Below are 21,900 nucleotides of genomic sequence, written 5' to 3' on the forward strand. Positions count from 1 at the left end.
CTCTGTAATCATACGGAGGATACACCGGGTCTGTATATACTATATATCCACAGCTCCTCTGTAATCACACGGAGGATACACCGGGTCTGTATATACTATATATCCACAGCTCCTCTGTAATCACACGGAGGATACTGTTGTGAATTCTGTTGTCGGGCTCCCTCCTGTGGTCATGAATGGTACTTCGGCTGGTTCTGTCCATGGACTTCCTCTGGTGGGTGTTTCTGAGTTTCCTTCCACAGGTGACGAGGTTAATTCGTTAGCTGGCTGCTCTATTTAACTCCAGTTAGATCTTTGCTCCATGCCACCTGTCAATGTTCCAGTATTGGTCTAGTTCACTCCTGGATCGTTCTTGTGACCTGTCTTCCCAGCAGAAGCTAAGTGACTGCTTGTTTTTCTCTGGTTTGCTATTTTTCTGTCCAGCTTGCTATTTTACATAGTAACATAGTAACATAGTAACATAGTTAGTAAGGCCGAAAAAAGACATTTGTCCATCCAGTTCAGCCTATATTCCATCATAATAAATACCCAGATTTACGTCCTTCTACAGAACCTAATAATTGTATGATACAATATTGTTCTGCTCCAGGAAGACATCCAGGCCTCTCTTGAACCCCTCGACTGAGTTCGCCATCACCACCTCCTCAGGCAAGCAATTCCAGATTCTCACTGCCCTAACAGTAAAGAATCCTCTTCTATGTTGGTGGAAAAACCTTCTCTCCTCCAGACGCAAAGAATGCCCCCTTGTGCCCGTCACCTTCCTTGGTATAAACAGATCCTCAGCGAGATATTTGTATTGTCCCCTTATATACTTATACATGGTTATTATATCGCCCCTCAGTCGTCTTTTTTCTAGACTAAATAATCCTAATTTTGCTAATCTATCTGGGTATTGTAGTTCTCCCATCCCCTTTATTAATTTTGTTGCCCTCCTTTGTACTCTCTCTAGTTCCATTATATCCTTCCTGAGCACCGGTGCCCAAAACTGGACACAGTACTCCATGTGCGGTCTAACTAGGGATTTGTACAGAGGCAGTATAATGCTCTCATCATGTGTATCCAGACCTCTTTTAATGCACCCCATGATCCTGTTTGCCTTGGCAGCTGCTGCCTGGCACTGGCTGCTCCAGGTAAGTTTATCATTAACTAGGATCCCCAAGTCCTTCTCCCTGTCAGATTTACCCAGTGGTTTCCCGTTCAGTGTGTAATGGTGATATTGATTCCCTCTTCCCATGTGTATAACCTTACATTTATCATTGTTAAACCTCATCTGCCACCTTTCAGCCCAAGTTTCCAACTTATCCAGATCCATCTGTAGCATCCATCTGTAGATATTTTGATTGTTGTCTTGCTTGCTGGAAGCTCTGGGACGCAGAGGGAGCACCTCCGCACCGTGAGTCGGTGCGGAGGGTCTTTTTGCGCCCTCTGCGTGGTCTTTTTGTAGGTTTTTGTGCTGACCACAAAGCTACCTTTCCTATCCTCAGTCTGTTCAGTAAGTCAGGCCTCACTTTGCTTAATCTATTTCATCTCTGTGTTTGTATTTTCATCTTTACTCACAGTCATTATATGTGGGGGGCTGCCTTTTCCTTTGGGGAATTTCTCTGAGGCAAGGTAGGCTTTATTTTTCTATCTTTAGGGCTAGCTAGTTCCTTAGGCTGTGCCGAGTTGCATAGGGAGCGTTAGGCGCAATCCACGGCTATTTCTAGTGTGGTTGATAGGATTAGGGATTGCGGTCAGCAGAGTTCCCACGTCCCAGAGCTTGTCCTGTATTATTGTAACTATCAGGTCTTTCCGTGTGCTCTTAACCACCAGGTCCATTATTGTCCTGACCACCAGGTCATAACAAGATACGCCTGGTCTGTATATACAATATATCCACAGCTCCTCTGTAATCACACGGAGGATATGCCTGGTCTGTATATACTATATATCCACAGCTCCTCTGTAATCACACGGAGGATACACCAGGTCTGTATATACTATATATCCACAGCTCCTCTGTAATCACACGGAGTATACACCTGGTCTGTATATACTATATATCCACAGCTCCTCTGTAATCACACGGAGGATACACCTGGTCTGTATATACTATATATCCACAGCTCCTCTGTAATCACACGGAGGATACACTTGGTCTGTATATACTATATATCCACAGCTCCTCTGTAATCACATCGAGTATACACTGTGTCTGTATATACTATATATCCACAGCTCCTCTGTAATCACACGGAGGATACACCTGGTCTGTATGTACTACATATCCACAGCTCCTCTGTAATCACACGGAGGATACACCTGGTCTGTATATACTATATATCCACAGCTCCTCTGTAATCACACGGAGGATACACCTGGTCTGTATATACTATATATCCACAGCTCCTCTGTAATCATACGGAGGATACACCAGGTCTGTATATACTATATATCCACAGCTCCTCTGTAATCACACAGAGGATACACCAGGTCTGTATATACTATATATCTACAGCTCCTCTGTAATCACACAGAGGATACACCAGGTCTGTATATACTATATATCCACAGCTCCTCTGTAATCATACGGAGGATACACCTGGTCTGTATATACTATATATCCACAGCTCCTCTGTAATCACACGGAGGATACACCTGGTCTGTATATACTATATATCCACAGCTCCTCTGTAATCACACGGAGGATACACCTGGTCTGTATATACTATATATCCACAGCTCCTCTGTAATCACACGGAGGATACACCTGGTCTGTATATACTATATATCCACAGCTCCTCTGTAATCACACGGAGGATACACCTGGTCTGTATATACTATATATCCACAGCTCCTCTGTAATCACACGGAGGATACACCTGGTCTGTATATACTATATATCCACAGCTCCTCTGTAATCACACGGAGGATACACCTGGTCTGTATATACTATATATCCACAGCTCCTCTGTAATCACACGGAGGATACACCTGGTCTGTATATACTATATATCCACAGCTCCTCTGTAATCACACGGAGGATACACCTGGTCTGTATATACTATATATCCACAGTTCCTTTGTAATCACACGGAGGATACACCGTGTCTGTATATACAATATATCCACAGTTCATCTGTAATCACACGGAGGATACACCAGGTCTGTATATACTATATATCCACAGCTCCTCTGTAATCACACAGAGGATACACCAGGTCTGTATATACTATATATCCACCGCTCCTCTGTAATCATACGGAGGATGCACCAGGTCTGTATATACTATATATCCACAGCTCCTCTGTAATCACACGGAGGATACACCTGGTCTGTATATACTATATATCCACAGCTCCTCTGTAATCACACGGAGGATACACCAGGTCTGTATATACTATGTATCCACAGCTCCTCTGTAATCACACGGAGGATACACCTGGTCTGTATATACTATATATCCACAGCTCCTCTGTAATCACACGGAGGATACACCTGGTCTGTATATACTATATATCCACAGCTCCTCTGTAATCACACGGAGGATACACCTGGTCTGTATATACTATATATCCACAGCTCCTCTGTAATCACACGGAGGATACGCGTGGTCTGTATATACTATATATCCACAGCTCCTCTGTAATCACACGGAGTATACACTGTGTCTGTATATACTATATATCCATAGCTCCTCTGTAATCACATGGAGGATACACCTAGTCTGTATATACTATATATCCACAGCTCCTCTGTAATCACACGGAGGATACACCTGGTCTGTATATACTATATAACAACAGCTCCTCTGTAATCACACGGAGGATACACCTGGTCTGTATATACTATATATCCACAGCTCCTCTGTAATCACACGGAGTATACACTGTGTCTGTATATACTATATATCCACAGCTCCTCTGTAATCACATGGAGTATACACCTGGTCTGTATATACTATATATCCATAGCTCCTCTGTAATCACATGGAGGATACACCTAGTCTGTATATACTATATATCCACAGATCCTCTGTAATCACACGGAGTATACACCTGGTCTGTATATACTACATATCCACAGCTCCTCTGTAATCACACGGAGGATACACCGGGTCTGTATATACTATATATCCACAGCTCCTCTGTAATCACACGGAGGATACACCGGGTCTGTATATACTATATATCCACAGCTCCTCTGTAATCACACGGAGGATACACCAGGTCTGTATATACTATATATCCACAGCTCCTCTGTAATCACACGGAGTATACACCTGGTCTGTATATACTATATATCCACAGCTCCTCTGTAATCACACGGAGGATACACCTGGTCTGTATATACTATATATCCAGAGCTCCTCTGTAATCACACGGAGGATACACCTGGTCTGTATATACTATAAATCCACAGCGCCTCTGTAATCACACGGAGGATACACCTGGTCTGTATATACTATATATCCACAGCTCCTCTGTAATCACACGGAGGATACACCTGGTCTGTATATACTATATATCCACAGCTCCTCTGTAATCACACGGAGGATACACCTGGTCTGTATATACTATATATCCACAGTTCCTCTGTAATCACACGGAGGATACACCGGGTCTGTATATACTATGTATCCACAGCTCCTCTGTAATCACACGGAGGATACACCGGGTCTGTATATACTATATATCCACAGCTCCTCTGTAATCACACGGAGGATACACCAGGTCTGTATATACTATATATCCACAGCTCCTCTGTAATCACACGGAGGATACACCAGGTCTGTATATACTATATATCCACAGCTCCTCTGTAATCACACGGAGTATACACCTGGTCTGTATATACTATATATCCACAGCTCCTCTGTAATCACACGGAGTATACACCTGGTCTGTATATACTATATATCCACAGCTCCTCTGTAATCACACGGAGTATACACCTGGTCTGTATATACTATATATCCAGAGCGCCTCTGTAATCACACGGAGGATACACCTGGTCTGTATATACTATATATCCACAGCTCCTCTGTAATCACACGGAGGATACACCTGGTCTGTATATACTATATATCCACAGCTCCTCTGTAATCACACGGAGGATACACCTGGTCTGTATATACTATATATCCACAGTTCCTCTGTAATCACACGGAGGATACACCGGGTCTGTATATACTATGTATCCACAGCTCCTCTGTAATCACACGGAGGATACACCGGGTCTGTATATACTATATATCCACAGCTCCTCTGTAATCACACGGAGGATACACCAGGTCTGTATATACTATATATCCACAGCTCCTCTGTAATCACACGGAGGATACACCAGGTCTGTATATACTATATATCCACAGCTCCTCTGTAATCACACGGAGTATACACCTGGTCTGTATATACTATATATCCACAGCTCCTCTGTAATCACACGGAGTATACACCTGGTCTGTATATACTATATATCCACAGCTCCTCTGTAATCACACGGAGTATACACCTGGTCTGTATATACTATATATCCAGAGCTCCTCTGTAATCACACGGAGGATACACCTGGTCTGTATATACTATATATCCACAGCTCCTCTGTAATCACACGGAGTATACACCGGGTCTGTATATACTATATATCCACAGCTCCTCTGTAATCACACAGAGTATACACCTGGTCTGTATATACTATATATCCACCGCTCCTCTGTAATCACACGGAGGATACACCGGGTCTGTATATACTATATATCCACAGCTCCTCTGTAATCACACGGAGGATACACCTGGTCTGTATATACTATATATCCACAGCTCCTCTGTAATCACACGGAGTATACACCTGGTCTGTATATACTATATATCCACAGCTCCTCTGTAATCACACGGAGGATACACCTGGTCTGTATATACTACATATCCACAGCTCCTTTGTAATCACACGGAGTATACACCAGGTCTGTATATACTATATATCCACAGCTCCTCTGTAATCACACGGAGTATACACCTGGTCTGTATATACTATATATCCACAGCTCCTCTGTAATCACACGGAGGATACACCTGGTCTGTATATACTATATATCCACAGCTCCTCTGTAATCACACGGAGTATACACCTGGTCTGTATATACTATATATCCACAGCTCGTCTGTAATCACACGGAGGATACACCAGGTCTGTATATACTATATATCCACAGCTCCTCTGTAATCAAACGGAGTATACACCTGGTCTGTATATACTATATATCCACAGCTCCTCTGTAATCACACGGAGTATACACCTGGTCTGTATATACTATATATCCACAGCTCCTCTGTAATCACACGGAGTATACACCTGGTCTGTATATACCATATATCCTCAGCTCCTCTGTAATCACACGGAGGATACACCGGGTCTGTATATACTATATATCCACAGCTCCTCTGTAATCACACGGAGTATACACCTGGTCTGTATATACTATATATCCACAGCTCTTCTGTAATCACACGGAGGATACACCTGGTCTGTATATACTATATATCCACAGCTCCTCTGTAATCACACGGAGTATACACCTGGTCTGTATATACTATATATCCACAGCTCCTCTGTAATCACACGGAGGATACACCTGGTCTGTATATACTATATATCCACAGCTCCTCTGTAATCACACGGAGTATACACCTGGTCTGTATATACTATATATCCACAGCTCCTCTGTAATCACACGGAGGATACACCGGGTCTGTATATACCATATATCCACAGCTCCTCTGTAATCACACGGAGTATACACCTGGTCTGTATATACCATATATCCTCAGCTCCTCTGTAATCACACGGAGGATACACCGGGTCTGTATATACTATATATCCACAGCTCCTCTGTAATCACACGGAGTATACTCCGGGTCTGTATATACCATATATCCACAGCTCCTCTGTAATCACACGGAGTATACACCTGGTCTGTATATACCATATATCCTCAGCTCCTCTGTAATCACACAGAGTATACACCTGGTCTGTATATACTATATATCCACAGCTCCTCTGTAATCACACGGAGGATACACCGGGTCTGTATATACTATATATCCACAGCTCCTCTGTAATCACACGGAGTATACACCTGGTCTGTATATACTATATATCCACAGCTCCTCTGTAATCACACGGAGGATACACCTGGTCTGTATATACTATATATCCTCAGCTCCTCTGTAATCACACAGAGGATACACCAGGTCTGTATATACTATGTATCCACAGCTCCTCTGTAATCACACGGAGGATACGCCTGGTCTGTATATACTATATATCCACAGCTCCTCTGTAATCACACGGAGTATACACCTGGTCTGTATATACTATATATCCACAGCTCCTCTGTAATCACACGGAGTATACACCGGGTCTGTATATACCATATATCCACAGCTCCTCTGTAATCACACGGAGTATACACCTGGTCTGTATATACCATATATCCTCAGCTCCTCTGTAATCACACGGAGGATACACCGGGTCTGTATATACTATATATCCACAGCTCCTCTGTAATCACACGGAGTATACTCCGGGTCTGTATATACCATATATCCACAGCTCCTCTGTAATCACACGGAGTATACACCTGGTCTGTATATACTATATATCCTCAGCTCCTCTGTAATCACACAGAGTATACACCTGGTCTGTATATACTATATATCCACAGCTCCTCTGTAATCACACGGAGGATACACCAGGTCTGTATTTACTATATATCCACAGCTCCTCTGTAATCACACGGAGGATACACCTGGTCTGTATATACCATATATCCTCAGCTCCTCTGTAATCACACAGAGTATACACCTGGTCTGTATATACTATATATCCACAGCTCCTCTGTAATCACACGGAGGATACACCTGGTCTGTATATACTATATATCCACAGCTCCTCTGTAATCATACGGAGGATACACCGGGTCTGTATATACCATATATCCACAGCTCCTCTGTAATCACACGGAGTATACTCCGGGTCTGTATATACCATATATCCACAGCTCCTCTGTAATCACACGGAGTATACACCTGGTCTGTATATACCATATATCCTCAGCTCCTCTGTAATCACACAGAGTATACACCTGGTCTGTATATACTATATATCCACAGCTCCTCTGTAATCACACGGAGGATACACCGGGTCTGTATATACTATATATCCACAGCTCCTCTGTAATCACACGGAGGATACACCTGGTCTGTATATACTATATATCCACAGCTCCTCTGTAATCACACGGAGGATACACCTGGTCTGTATATACTATATATCCACAGCTCCTCTGTAATCACACGGAGGATACACCTGGTCTGTATATACTATATATCCACAGCTCTTCTGTAATCACACAGAGGATACACCAGGTCTGTATATACTATATATCCACAGCTCCTCTGTAATCACACGGAGGATACACCTGGTCTGTATATACTATATATCCACAGCTCCTCTGTAATCACACGGAGGATACACCTGGTCTGTATATACTATATATCCACAGCTCCTCTGTAATCACACGGAGGATACACCTGGTCTGTATATACTATATATCCACAGCTCCTCTGTAATCACACGGAGGATACACCTGGTCTGTATATACTATATATCCACAGCTCCTCTGTAATCACACGGAGGATACACCTGGTCTGTATATACTATATATCCACAGCTCCTCTGTAATCACACGGAGGATACACCGGGTCTGTATATACTATATATCCACAGCTCCTCTGTAATCACACGGAGGATACACCTGGTCTGTATATACTATATATCCACAGCTCCTCTGTAATCACACGGAGGATACACCTGGTCTGTATATACTATATATCCACAGCTCCTCTGTAATCACACGGAGGATACACCTGGTCTGTATATACTATATATCCACAGCTCTTCTGTAATCACACAGAGGATACACCAGGTCTGTATATACTATATATCCACAGCTCCTCTGTAATCACACGGAGGATACACTGTGTCTGTATATACTATATATCCACAGCTCCTCTGTAATCACACGGAGGATACACCTGGTCTGTATATACTATATATCCACAGCTCCTCTGTAATCACACGGAGGATACACTGTGTCTGTATATACTATATATCCACAGCTCCTCTGTAATCACATGGAGGATACACCTGGTCTGTATATACTATATATCCACAGCTCCTCTGTAATCACACGGAGGATACACCTGGTCTGTATATACTATATATCCACAGCTCCTCTGTAATCACACGGGAGTATACACCTGGTCTGTATATACTATATATCCACAGCTCCTCTGTAATCACACGGAGGATACACCTGGTCTGTATATACTATATATCCACAGCTCGTCTGTAATCACACGGAGGATACACTGTGTCTGTATATACTATATATCCACAGCTCCTCTGTAATCACATGGAGGATACACCTGGTCTGTATATACTATATATCCACAGCTCCTCTGTAATCACACGGAGGATACACCAGGTCTGTATATACTATATATCCACAGCTCCTCTGTAATCACACGGAGGATACACCTGGTCTGTATATACTATATATCCACAGCTCCTCTGTAATCACACGGAGGATACACCTGGTCTGTATATACTATATATCCAGAGCTCCTCTGTAATCACACGGAGTATACACCTGGTATGTATATACTATATATCCACAGCTCCTCTGTAATCACACGGAGGATACACTGTGTCTGTATATACTATATATCCACAGCTCCCCTGTAATCACACGGAGGATACACCTGGTATGTATATACTATATATCCACAGCTCCTCTGTAATCACACGGAGGATACACTGTGTCTGTATATACTATATATCCACAGCTCCCCTGTAATCACACGGAGGATACACCAGGTCTGTATATACTATATATCCACAGCTCCTCTGTAATCACACGGAGGATACACTGTGTCTGTATATACTATATATCCATAGCTCCTCTGTAATCACACGGAGGATACACCTGGTCTGTATATACTATATACCCACAGCTCCTCTGTAATCACACGGAGGATACACCGGGTCTGTATATACTATATATCCACAGCTCCTCTGTAATCACACGGAGGATACACCTGGTCTGTATATACTATATATCAACAGCTCCTCTGTAATCACACGGAGGATACACCAGGTCTGTATATACTATATATCCACAGCTCCTCTGTAATCACACGGAGTATACACCTGGTCTGTATATACTATATATCCACAGCTCCTCTGTAATCACACGGAGGATACACCAGGTCTGTATATACTATATATCCACAGCTCCCCTGTAATCACACGGAGGATACACCTGGTCTGTATATACTATATATCCACAGCTCCTCTGTAATCACACGGAGGATTCACCTGGTCTGTATATACTATATATCCACAGCTCCTCTGTAATCACACGGAGTATACACCTGGTATGTATATACTATATATCCACAGCTCCTCTGTAATCACACGGAGGATACACTGTGTCTGTATATACTATATATCCACAGCTCCCCTGTAATCACACGGAGTATACACCTGGTCTGTATATACTATATATCCACAGCTCCTCTGTAATCACACGGAGGATACACTGTGTCTGTATATACTATATATCCACAGCTCCTCTGTAATCACACGGAGGATACACCAGGTCTGTATATACTATATATCCACAGCTCCTCTGTAATCACACGGAGTATACACCTGGTCTGTATATAATATATATCCACAGCTCCTCTGTAATCACACGGAGGATACACCAGGTCTGTATATACTATATATCCACAGCTCCTCTGTAATCACACGGAGGATACACCAGGTCTGTATATACTATATATCCACAGCTCCTCTGTAATCACACGGAGGATACACCAGGTCTGTATATACTATATATCCACAGCTCCTCTGTAATCACACGGAGTATACACCTGGTCTGTATATACTATATATCCACAGCTCCTCTGTAATCACACGGAGGATACACCTGGTCTGTATATACTATATATCCACAGCTCCTCTGTAATCACACGGAGGATACACCTGGTCTGTATATACTATATATCCACAGCTCCTCTGTGATCACACGGAGGATACACCTGGTCTGTATATACTATATATCCACAGCTCCTCTGTGATCACACGGAGGATACACCTGGTCTGTATATACTATATATCCACAGCTCCTCTGTAATCACACGGAGGATACACCAGGTCTGTATATACTATATATCCACAGCTCCTCTGTAATCACACGGAGGATACACCAGGTCTGTATATACTATATATCCACAGCTCCTCTGTAATCACACGGAGTATACACCTGGTCTGTATATACTATATATCCACAGCTCCTCTGTAATCACACGGAGGATACACCAGGTCTGTATATACTATATATCCACAGCTCCTCTGTAATCACACGGAGGATACACCTGGTCTGTATATACTATATATCCACAGCTCCTCTGTGATCACACGGAGGATACACCTGGTCTGTATATACTATATATCCACAGCTCCTCTGTAATCACACGGAGGATACACCAGGTCTGTATATACTATATATCCACAGCTCCTCTGTAATCACACGGAGGATACACCAGGTCTGTATATACTATATATCCACAGCTCCTCTGTAATCACACGGAGTATACACCTGGTCTGTATATACTATATATCCACAGCTCCTCTGTAATCACACGGAGGATACACCAGGTCTGTATATACTATATATCCACAGCTCCTCTGTAATCACACGGAGGATACACCAGGTCTGTATATACTATTGTGATGGGGTGTACGGCAGAGCAAGAAGGGACAACAGGCCGAGGGATGATTCAACAGATTTATTATCAAGAACGCTGGAACAACACATGCACGTAGATCTACAGAGTCCACAATTAGTCCAGTGGAACAGGTTCGGGGGCACCTCCCGATAATCCTTGTGCCAGGTAACAAAGCAATAGTCCACAATTAGTCCAAGGGATCCCAAAACAATCTCACGAACAACGAGATCTGTCCTCAGCTCAAGTCTCGCCCCGTTCGCTTCCGCAGTCACAGATGGACATGGGGTCTTGCCTCAGCTAAGAATCCCCACTCCTCCTTCAAGGATCAACTCACATCTGATCTCAAAATAAGAATGGATTGTCTGAGCTCCTGGGATCCGCCCATGAAGGGGGGTAGAGGTCACACCTTCTATTCAATGGTTGGGTCCACCAGAAGATTCTAGACTGGTTGGCTCCACTTAGTCTATTCATTATGTGCATTTGACTAGCCACCCGCTGTGAGGAAGAATGGCTATTCCTTCCCTAGTGGTGTGGACAAAGCTTAATTACATTAGAGCTCAGGGCTGCAAGTATTGGGGGAAGGAGACAGGTTAGTTACATGCACCCCATGACATTGCAAAATGTACAGTAAATACAACGAAAGAGAAGTCGCATCACATCATGACATATTATACAAAATACAGGACAGGGAAAAAGTACATATCATGACAACTATATATCCACAGCTCCTCTGTAATCACATGGAGTATACACCGTGTCTGTATATCTAATATATAATTGCCTAGAATACTACTTCCTGCAATTTGTGCCAACTTCCGTGGCTTTGTCCGGAGCTAATATCCGGAGCTAATGTCCGGAGCTAATGTGCGGAGATAATGTCCGGAGCTAATGTCCGGAGCTAATGTCCGGAGCTAATGTGCGGAGCTAATGTCTGGAGCTAATGTCCGGAGCTAATGTCCGGAGCTAATGTGCGGAGATAATGTCCGGAGCTAATGTCCGGAGCTAATGTGCGGAGCTAATGTCCGGAGCTAATGTCCGGAGCTAATGTCCGGAGCTAATGTCCGGAGATAAGTGACGTCAACAGTGTCCAGTGTCTGATTGGTTGCCGCCTGCTGCGAGCGACCAATCAGAAACGTGCCGTACTGTGACACACTCCGCCCGCCATTTTGGTGTGATTTTTGAATTTTTACCTCACAGCAAGTTTCTACTGCGTGGAGGCGGCCCAGTGACGTTGCTCTTCAAGCTCCTGCCGAATTTCGTCAAAAAAATGATAATACCATTTACCAAAACTATATATATTTAGTTGTGAAGTGGTTCAGTGACATTTTCACACCAATTTTGAACTTTTGTTTGGTGTTTTCTCCATATACTGCCTATTATTCACTGACTGTTATACTGAGAGACTGCCGTTTATTAACCTCTTCTTTGCCACATTGGGTATATTGCTCTATTATTTGCCACATAAGGACATTGTCCATTATTGCCCAGCAATTTCTCTGCAATATAAACTGCCTATTTATTAATATCTGCATTCCTGCAAAGAACTATTGCCTATTATTAACTGGCTATTTTCCTACTACCTGACACTGCCTCTTATTAACCTGTTGTTTGCCACCACCACGCTTAAAGCTGTTTAGCTTAGCCAACATGAGCTCTAATAGTAAGGATACTAATGACACAGAGCCCAAAGCTGCTGATGGCGCACGTAAGATTAGGTCTGATAGAAAGTATACTAATAATGCAGAGCAAAAAGACGCCGATGCCGCACGTAAGCGCAAACAGCGTGCTAACAAGAGTACAGAGGATAGATGCAAGCGCATGGACACTGTTAAGTATACTAATGACACAGAGTCCAAACCTTATGATGGCGCACGTAAGATCAGGTCTGATATAAAGTATGGTAATGATGCAGAGCGAAAAGCCGCCGATGCCGGACGTAAGCGCAAGCAGCGTGTTAACAAGAGTACAGAGGATAGATGCAAGTGCCTGGATACTGTTAAGTATACTAATGACACAGAGCCCAAAACTGCTGATGGCGCACGTAAGATCAGGTCTGATATAAAGTATGGTAATGATGCAGAGCGAAAAGTCGTCGATGCCGCACGTAAGCGCAAACAGCGTGTTAACAAGAGTACAGAGGAGAGATGCAAGTGCCTGGATACTATTAAGTATACTAATGACACAGAGCCCAAAGCTGCTGATGGCGCACGTAACATCAGGTCTGATATAAAGTATGGTAATGATGCAGAGCGAAAAGCCGCCGATGCCGCACGTAAGCGCAAACAGCGTGCTAACAAGAGTACAGAGGAGAGATGCAAGCGCCTGGACACTGTTAAGTATACTAATGACACAGAGCCCAAAGCTGCTGATGGCGCACGTAACATCAGGTCTGATAATAAGTATACCAATGACTCTGAGCGAAAAGCCGCCGATGCCGCACGTAAGCACAAACAGCGTGCTAACGAGACTACAGAGGATAGACATAAGCCCCTAGACACTGTTAATGCTGCTTGCAATAAACGCATTACTAATGAGTCTTTTGAGGACAAAACTAATCGATTAAGTAATAAAGCTGCTGCTGCACGCTCTCAACGTTGCAAACATAATATTTCCACGTCCTCAGTCATAGATTCTGCCCACAATACAGCTTCTTTGTCTCCATTCATAGAATGTGTGCAGCTTGAAGCTCCTTTAACCGTTGGTAAATCTGCACGTAAGCGCAAACACTGTCCTACTTACACTCCAAATGATAAACGCCGTCGCCTGCACACTGTTAAGTCTGCTTATAAGACATGCTTCACACCTGACTCTTCTAAGGCAACAAACAAACCATTACCAAATGCAGCTGGTGCACGCCGTGAATGGCACAAAAAAACCACTTGCACCTCCATATTAATAAACTCTGACCACGATACACCTTCCAACTCCTCAGTGATTGAATCTGTGGACAGTGAAGATCCTCTACCAGGTCCACGCTTTATATATGTTGGCTTACAGAAACATTCCATTAAAATGAAGGCTTGGCTAAGCCCAAGAGATGATTAAAAACGTTTCATACCAACCCATCAGATGTAAAATTACTGTGAAAATACCTGATGGGCACACAAGTATGCGCCAGTATGGGTACTAAGAGCCTTTCCACATAATAATGAAATATTTTAAAATGTCATAGAACATACCAATATACATAGTTATTGATACATATTATTTATTATTTACATTATTGTTCTTAAGCAAAGAACCGTTGTTGTGGCATTTGCCACAACACGCAAAGTTGTCGTCTGATGTCTTTCATCCCTCCCCTCATAAGCATGTTCATGGATCCTGTGTAACTGTACCTTAAATAACAAGAATTGTCAAGAGCTGGTGAGTGCAGCCATTTTTTGTTCTTTCTTACTATTATTTATTAATTGTATTATTCTTACATTTGAATAAATAAAGTATATATGGATTCTAGACTCCCGATTCTTTAGAATCGGGCTGCCATCTAGTACTATATATAAAAAAAGAATAAAAACGTTTTTCAGCTCACCCAACAGGGATCCACAAGCGATACAAACATCCGAGCAGGGAAAAGGTCCAGGACGTGGTAGAAGCACAAAGAGTTCGGTAATCCACCTCCAGGAAAAAGGGAAAATTCTGATGTATTAAAATCCAATAAACTTCATTGAAACAAATCCATAAAGTAGTCGATCCCAATAGGTGGCTGGGCATAGGATCACATATCAGCCCTCGCTGTTCGCGTGTCGAGCACAAACGTGTTCTTAGTCTTCAGCATGAGGAAAGAGGTTCAGCAGGTCGATACAAATGATCAAAACAGGTGAAAGAAATAAGTAATTAACAAACTCAAAAGACAATCAACATACACCCAAAATCCGACCTGGTGAGAACATACACAGAAAAGGAAAAAAAAAAACAAGAAAATCAGATTAAAATACATAAAAATATCAAGAAAGATATTGATAGAAAAAAGAAAACAACGTTATCTGTTACGACGTATAACAAAGCTAATAGTACAACATCATTTCTCTCTCTCTAAGATTTAGGCCAGAGGGGGCTCGAGTGTTTAGACACAGTATCCAAAAAGCCTCTCGGTCACACAAGGTCCTTTCTCTGTCTCCGCCCCGTGAATTCTTGTGAATATGTTCAGTCGCATAGACGTCAATGATGAAATGTTCCTGTTCTAGGTTTGTATGAAGTGATTGGAGGCGCTGGAGACGTCTCAATGTGGATTGTGTAATATCTTATAATTTACGGGTGGTGGATCCAATATGATGCAGATTGCATGAGACGCATTCTATGATATAAATGACAAGGTCTGTGTTCCAGTTGATAAAGTCTTTTATATTGTACATTTTCTGATGATTGGTGCCTGTGAAGGTTGCGGTTTTTAGAGAACAAACAGGTTTTCCATGGAGAAGAGCCACATTTAATAAAACCGTTTGTAGGTAGCCGGCTGGCTCGGGTTTTTTTAAGCCCACCGGACTGGACAAAGCTTGGAGCAAGCAAGGTGCCTAAGGCGGGGGCTTTTCTGGAAACTATTTGAACCCCTTCCTGTAGAATGAGATCTATTGTGGGGTCATTTCGTCAGATATTTAGATTTCGGTGGACTATATTTGAGATTGACTTAGAGTATGTGCTATAAGTTAATATTAATACCGGTTATTTCTGATAAACATTTTTATTGGGAAAATGTGTTTTATCTTTATTGACGGAAGTATCATTACTTGAAATTGAGATGTTAACTAATTCCGGTCCGGTCTTATTTTAAGCAACAATTATGGCTTTCCAAAAAACGTCCCAAAAAACACACACCAGGCGGAAGGGCCGAAAGCACCATAAACACGCCAACTATTTTCCAGAACCGCCTGAGGAGTCAAAACAAAATATCGCATTAGACGTGGTTAATCTTTCTTCGACAGTCTTTTTCCGATACGGACATACAACTTCTTTCGCGAGGACTGAATTTTTCTCCCACGAACTCTGAACTGGACTTATTTTCGACACTTAAGGACATAAATAAATTTATCAGAGATCTAACTGTTAAAAAAAACATTTTTTTGAAGTTTATAAAGACATTGTCCCCGATAACCCAAGATGTATCATCAATGAATTCGTAGGCAAAAACTTCATGGAACCAAATGGACTCATGTCGCTTATGGATCTGGATACTAACCTGGATTTGACGACTCCTACGGATACAGGATCTACTTTTAGAGTAAAAAATCCTTTTTTTAATCCTGTCCAAGCCCGGACTGACACCATGGATCGTTTCCAGGAAAGAGAAGAGATACCGCAACGCACCTTACAATCGGACAGCCAGAAACGTAATCCTAATCTGACCAAAGTAGAACGGGAATCTCTTGAAAATATTAAAAACAATCCAGACATAGTAATTAGAATGTCGGATAAGGGGGGCTCAGTGGTGGTTTTAAATAAATCTGATTATTTTGACACTATCAATAATATGCTAAATGATAACCAAAGTTACATGTGTTTGAAGTCTAATCCTACCATTGAATTTTCTTCTCTTCTGAAGAACATGGTTAATGAAGGTGTTTCGGAGGGGATTTTTTCCCAGCAACAAGCGGATTATATATGTGTAGATCATCCTAAAATCCCAATACTGCACGCATTACCCAAAACCCACAAGGAAATTCCCCCCCCATGCGCCTTATTATTTCAGGCCTGGGATCATATAGCGAACATTTGGGGGGTGGTTGGACTTCTTGTTACAACCTCTAGTCCAGCGGGTGCCTGGCTATATTAAAGACTCGCGGAATATTCTCAGTATTTTTCACAATGTAAGGCTGGTTTCACATTTGCGTTTAAAAACGCAGCGTTTTAAACGCAAACGCATATGGTGAAAAAAACGCATGTAAACGCGTTAAAACGCCGCATGCATTTTTGCATGTTTCAATACAATCGCGGCGTTTTGACGCGTTTACATGCGTTTTTCCTGCATTTGCGTTTTTAAAACGCATGATGAGAAGTGTGTGACAGCTGCCAATCATCAAAATCAACAAGAAAACCCACTTTAAACAGAAATAGCTAGGGTTAGGGTTAGGGTTAGGATCCCTAGTAACCCTAGGGATCCTAACCCTAACCCTAACCCTAAGGGATCCTAACCCTAACCCTATCCCTAACCCTAAGGGATCCTAACCCTAACCCTAAGGGATCCTAACCCTAACCCTAAGGGATCCTATCCCTAACCCTAACCTTAAGGGATCCTAACCCTAACCCTAACACTTAGGGTTAGGGTTAGGATCCCTTATGGTTAGGGTAAGGGTTAGGGATAGGGTTTGGGGTTGGCTTATCAGTGTGTATTCTTGTGTTTTTCTATTAAAACGCATGTGTTTAAAAACGCATGCAAACGCATGTGCTTAAAAACGCATGTGTTTACATAGACAGCAATAGGTTTTTTTGCCGCCAAAAAAGCATGCTTTTTTGCCGCAAAAAAACACAGCTAGAAATTACTACATGTTGCATTTCTGCAACACAACGCATGCATAGAAAAGACGCATGTGGCGGCAAAACGCGGTAAAACGCATGCAAAAAACGCATGCGTTTTTAATGTTAAGTATAGGAAAAAAAAACGCATGCGTTTTTTTGCGCTAAAACGCAGCGGCAAAAAACGCAAATGTGAAACCAGCCTAACATGGGATTCTAACTGGTCTTGGCGGCATGTGATGTGGTTGCATTATATTCATCAATTCCCCATAGAGTGGCCCTACATGCTGGACAATTTCATCTTTTCAAGTACAGTAACTATTCCACTGATTTACAATCTTACATCATTTCAGTTTTATCGTTTTTGATTTCTCATAATTATTTTTTTGTTTGACAAAAAATTCTTTTTGCAATTAGGTGGAGTTTCAATGGGTGCAAAATTTTCCCCTTCAGTGGCCAACTTAGTTATGTCTTGGTGGTAGGAGAACTATATTTTCAATGTAGGCAATCCATTCCTGACACAAATTCAATGGTATTGTAGATTTATTGATGACCTATTGTTAGTGTGGAGCGGGGACATGTCTTCTGTCAACAATTTTATTAATTATTTGAACAATAACCCTTTCAACTTAAAGTTTACTTACCATTGGGATTCGGAACATATCTTTAACCCTTTCGGGTATTCCACAGCAGTTAATCCAAACACGAACCTACCGCAGGTAACACCATACTTCATGCCAAAAGCTTCCACCCAGTTCACACCATGAAATCTATCCCTGTTGGCGAGAGGTCATTAGAGCTAAACACGATTGCAGTAATGAAACTATTTCTCACAGCAGACATTCGACACAGACTCAGTGACCGTAAATATCCGGGATGGGCTATAGACAGAGCCGGCAATTTAGTAAAAAATAAGAAAAAACAAAATCCAGCTCACCATACCGACATTCCCAAGAGCTCGGAGCACGGAACCGCTGTGTCAGGGCGTAGACGAACAGGAAAGAGAAGGAGATCCAGCTCAACGAAATAGTGAAAAATCCATAGTTTATTTCACTTAAAATATAGTGAAAGGACAAAACATCAGCATACAAAAAAATATTATAAAACCAAGGTCAACGTGTTTCCGGTGACTAAGCACCCTTAATCATGATACCTGGTACAAGACATGTCTATACTTTTATACTAGTATCCGGTTATCGCTCCGGTGCTGCAATTGGTGGAATTGTCTAATCAAGCAAAAATAGACACACATGATAATGGAAGCAAGACAAGCTTGATGGAAGCACAAAAACAAATGTTTAAGTTAAACAAAAAAGCAGAGAAAACAGAAATAGCATAAGATACAAAAACTATATACAAAATGAAAAATGAAATAACATTACCATCACTATTCAGTAAAAAATAAGACCAGACCGGAATTAGTTAACATCTCAATTTCAAGTAATGATACTTCCGTCAATAAAAATAAAACACATTTTCCCAATAAAAATGTCTATCAAGAAACAACCGGTATTAATATTAACTTATAGTACATACTTTAAGTCAATCTCAAATATAGTCCACCGAAATCTAGATATCTGACAAGATGACCCCACTATGGTGTTCATTTTAGGACATGGTCACAAATCAAAGTCAAACATCAGAAATACTCTGTCTGAAATCCTCATTCTGATACTTCACTCTTATACCTGACTTTCATACAAATCAAAGTCAAACATCAGAAATAACATCAGAAATACTCTGTGTGATACCTGATTCTGATACTTGACTCTGATGCTTGACTCTGATACCTGACTCTGATGCTTGACTCTGATACCTGACTTTGATACTTGATTCTGATACCTCATTCTGATACTTGACTCTGATGCTTGACTCTGATGCTTGACTCTGATACCTGACTCTGATACCTGACTCTGATGCTTGACTCTGATACCTGACTCTGATGCTTGACTCTGATGCTTGACTCTGATACCTGACTCTGATACTTGATTCTGATACTTGAGTCTGATACTTGACTCTTATACATAAAATTAGTAAAATTAGTAAAATTAGCTAAAATTAGTACCTGGCATCACTTGAGCTTGTGGTGCAGTGCTAAGGCCGACGGCTGTAGTCTCTAGACGCAGGATCCATTTTTATTCCGCCGGATCCGTTTTATTTTTCCGCCGGATCCGTTTTTTTCTGCAGGATCCGTTTTTTTCCCTCAGGATCCGGTTTTTTTTTTCCCGGATCCGTTTTGTCCGCCGGATCCGTTTTTGTCTGCCGGCTCCGCTTTTTTTTCTGCCTGATCCGTTTTTTTTCACCAGATCTGTTATTTTTTACGCCAGATCCAGTTTTTTTTTCTGCCGACCCCGTTTTTTTTACACCGGATCCAGTTTTTTTTCTACGGATCCGTTTTTTTTTCTGCCGGATCCGTTTTTTGTTCGCCGGATCCGTTTTTTTCTTCCGGCTCTGTTTTTTTTACGCCGGATCCGTTTTTTTTCGCCGGATCCGTTTTTTTCTTCCGGCTGTTTTTTTTACGCCGGATCCGTTTTTTTTTGCCAGATCTGTTTTTGTCTGCCGACTCCGTTTTTTTTAGGCCGGATCCGGTTTTTTTACACCAGATCCGTTTTTTTTCCGCCAGATCCATTTTTCTTCTGTGGAAAAAAACGGATCCGGCGTTAAAAAACGGAATTGGCGTAAAAAAATGGATCTGGCGTAAAAAAAACGGATCCGGCAGAAAAAAACGGATATGGCAAAAAAACCGGATCCGGCAGATAAAAACGTATCGGGCGAAAAAAAATGGATCCGGCGTAAAAAAAATGGATACGGCGTAAAAAAACGGATCCGGCGTAAAAAAAACGGATCCGGCGAAAAAAATGGATCCGGCAGAAAAAAACGGACATGGCGAAAAAAAACCGGAAATGGCATAAAAAACGGATCTGGCGTAAAAAAAAACGGATTTGGCAGAAAAAAACGGATATGGCGAAAAAACGGATCTGGCAGAAAAAAAACGGATCCGGCGTAAAAAAACCGGATCTGGCGTAAAAATAACGGATCCGGCGTAAAAAAAAACGGATATGGCGAAAAAAAACGGATCCGGCGTAAAAAAAAAAACAGATCCGGCGTAAAAAAAAAAAAAAGGATCCAGCGTAAAAAAAAAACGGATATGGCGAAAAAAATGGATGCGGTAGAAAAAAACGGATCTGGCGAAAAAAATGGAATCGGCGTAAAAAAAAACGGATCTGGCGTAAAAAAACGGATTCGGCAGAAAAAAATGGACCCGGTGTAAAAAAACGGATCCGGCGTAAAAAACGGATATCGCGAAAAAAATGGATCCGGCAGGAAAAAACGGATATGGTGAAAAAAACGGAATCGGCGTAAAAAAAACGGATCCGGCGTAAAACAACGGATCCGGCAGAAAAACGGATATGGCAAAAAAAGCTGGATCCGGCGTAAAATAAACAGATCCGGCAGAAAAAAAAAACGGATATGGTGAAAAAAACGGATCCGGCAGAAAAAAACCAGATCCGGCGTAAAAAAAAAAACGGATCCGGCAGAAAAAAACGGATCCGACGTAAAAACAAAATGGATTCGGCAGAAGAAAAACGGAGACGGCGTAAAAAAAATG

The 21,900-nt window shown here is 41.9% G+C and overlaps 1 protein-coding gene across 4 annotated transcripts in view; it reads right to left on the bottom strand.

Moving 5' to 3' along the window:
- LOC138677423 (N-acetyllactosaminide beta-1,3-N-acetylglucosaminyltransferase 2-like) overlaps nt 1–21,900 on the bottom strand; it is an 86,004-nt gene that overhangs the window by 37,225 nt on the left and 26,879 nt on the right. For 2 of the 4 annotated variants that reach the window (XM_069767537.1, XM_069767535.1), the window contains exon 2: nt 15,373–15,458. The exons of the other annotated variants lie outside the window; for them this stretch is intronic. The gene's annotated coding sequence lies outside the window, so the exon portion shown is untranslated. The remainder of the gene's footprint in view (nt 1–15,372; nt 15,459–21,900) is intronic. 4 annotated transcript variants of the gene reach the window in all.

This window comes from Ranitomeya imitator, chromosome 4 (assembly GCF_032444005.1).
Source record: "Ranitomeya imitator isolate aRanImi1 chromosome 4, aRanImi1.pri, whole genome shotgun sequence".
NCBI lineage: Eukaryota > Metazoa > Chordata > Amphibia > Anura > Dendrobatidae > Ranitomeya > Ranitomeya imitator.